This window comes from Eumetopias jubatus, unplaced genomic scaffold (assembly GCF_037043125.1).
Source record: "Eumetopias jubatus isolate StellerSeaLion01/CBP00866 unplaced genomic scaffold, mEumJub1_p1.0 scaffold_69, whole genome shotgun sequence".
Lineage (NCBI taxonomy): Eukaryota > Metazoa > Chordata > Mammalia > Carnivora > Otariidae > Eumetopias > Eumetopias jubatus.
Genome location: NW_028274875.1, coordinates 403,691 through 406,245, shown reverse-complemented (window position 1 = coordinate 406,245; position 2,555 = coordinate 403,691).

Here is a 2,555-nt window from a genome sequence, read left to right as displayed (position 1 = left end):
CAAATCAATCAGTGGGATACACAACATTAATAAAAGAAAGGACAAGAAACATAGGATCCTGTCAATAGATGCAGAAAAAGCACTGGACAAGTACAGCATCCTTTCTTCATTAAAACTCTTCACAGTGTAGGGATAGATGGCACATGCCTCAATATCATAAAAGCCATCTATGAAAAGGCCATTCATTCTCAATCGGGAAACACTGACAGCTTTTCCCTTAAGAACAGGAACATGACAGTGATGTCCACTATCACCAGAGCTGCTCAACATAGTCCTAGCCTCAGCAGTCAGATAACAAAAAGAAATAAAAGACATCTGAATCAGCAAAGAAGAAAGCAAACTCTCACTCTCTGCAGATGACACGATACTCTATATGGAAAACCCAAAAGACCACACCCCAAAACTGCTAGACACATACGGGAATTCAGCAATGTGGCAGGCTATAAAATCAATGCACTGAAATCAATTGCATTTCTATACACAAACAATTCCAAAGAAGAAAGAGTAATTAAGGATTCGATCCCGTATACAACTGAACTTACAATCAGAAGACACCAAGGAATAAAACTGACCAAAGAAACAAAGGACCGGTCCTCTGAAAACTACAGAACACTCATGAAAGAAATTGAGAAAGCCACAAAGAAATGGAAAAACTTTCCATGATCATAGACTGGAAGAACTAATACTAGTAAAATATCTATGCTACCTAGAGCAAATTCTACCTTCAATGCAATCCCTATCAAATACGATCTTCTTTTTTCAGAGAGCTGGGAGAAATAATCCTAAAATTTGTACTGAACAAGAAAAGACCCCAAAGAGCCAAAGGAATGTTGAAAAAGAAAACCAAAGCTGGTGGCATCAAAATTCCAGACTTCAAGCTCTATTACAAAGCTGTAGTCATTAAGACAGTATGGTATGGCACAAAAACTGACCCAGTTCAATGGGACAGAACGAGAGCCCAGAAATGGACCCTCAAGTTTATGGTCTACTAATTTTTGACAAAGCAGGAAAGCATATCCAATGGGTAAAAAACAATCTCTGCAACAAATGGTGTTGGGAAAATTGGACAGCCACATGCAGAAGAATAAAAGTGGACCATTTCCTTACACCATACTCAAAATGGATGAAAGACCTAAATGTAAGAGAGGAAACCAAAAAAATCCTAGAGGAGGAAACAGGCCATGAAATCTATGACATCGGCCAGAGCAACTTCTTGATACGTCCCCAAAGGCAAAAATGAACTATTGGGATTCATCAAGACAAGAAGCCCTTGCACAACAAGGAAACAGTCGACAAAACTGAAAGACAACTGAGAAAATGGGTGAAGATATTTTAAATGACATTACAAATAAAGGGCTAGTATCCAAGATCTGTAAAGGTCTTATCAAACTCAACACCAAAAGAACAAATAATCCAGTCAAGAAATAGGCAGAATATATGAATAGACATCTCTCCAAAGAAGATATCCAAATGGCCAACAGACACATTTAAAGATGCTCCACATCACTTGGCATCAGGGAAATAAAAATCAAAAGGACAGTGACTTACCACCTCACACCAGTCAGAATGGCTAAAATTAATATGTCAGGACGTGACAGATGTTGGCGAGGATGTGAAGAAAGGGGAACCGCTTACACTGTTGGTGGGAATGCAGGCTGCTGCAGCCACACTGGAAAACAGTATCGAGGTTCCCCATGAAGTTGCAAAGAGAGCTACCCTACTACCCAGAAATTGCAGTACTGTGTATTTACCCAAAAGATTCAAATGTAGTGATCTGAAGGGGCCCCTGCACCCCAATGTTCATAGCAGCAATGTCCACAATAGCCAAACTATGGAAAGAGCCCCGAGACCCATGGAGAGATGAATGGTTAAGATGTGATATATATACACAATGGAATATTCCACAGCCATCAAACAAATGAAATCCTATCACTTGCAATAATGTGGATGTTCAGAGGGTATTATGCTGAGCAAAATAAGTTAATCAGAAAAAGATAGGGCGCCCAGGTGGCTCAGTTGGTTAAGCGACTGCCTTCAGCTCAGGTCATGATTCTGGAGTCCCGGGATCGAGTCCCGCATCGGGATCCCTGCTCAGCGGGGAGTCTGCTTCTCCCTCTGACCCTCTCCCCTCTCATGCTCTCTCTCTCTCTCATTCTCTCTCTCAAATAAAATAAATAAAATCTTAAAAAAAAAAGAAAAAGACAATGATTATATGATCTCACTAGTATACGGAATTTAAGAAACAAAATGCAGGATCATAGGGGAAAAGAGTGAAAAATAAACCAAGGCAAAATCAGAGAGGTAGACAAATATAAGGACTCTTTAGTCATAGAAAGGAGACTGAGGGCTGCTGAAGGGGAGGAGGGTGGAGGATGGGGTGTCTGGGTGCCGGGCGTTAAGGAGGGCACATGATGTATGGAGCACTGGGTGTTCTTTAAGACTGATATCACTGACCTCTACCTCTGAAACCAATACTACATTATATGTTGAATAACAGAATTTACATTAATGCAAACCTAAAAAAGAAAAAAGAAAAAAAGAAAATGTATTCCTTA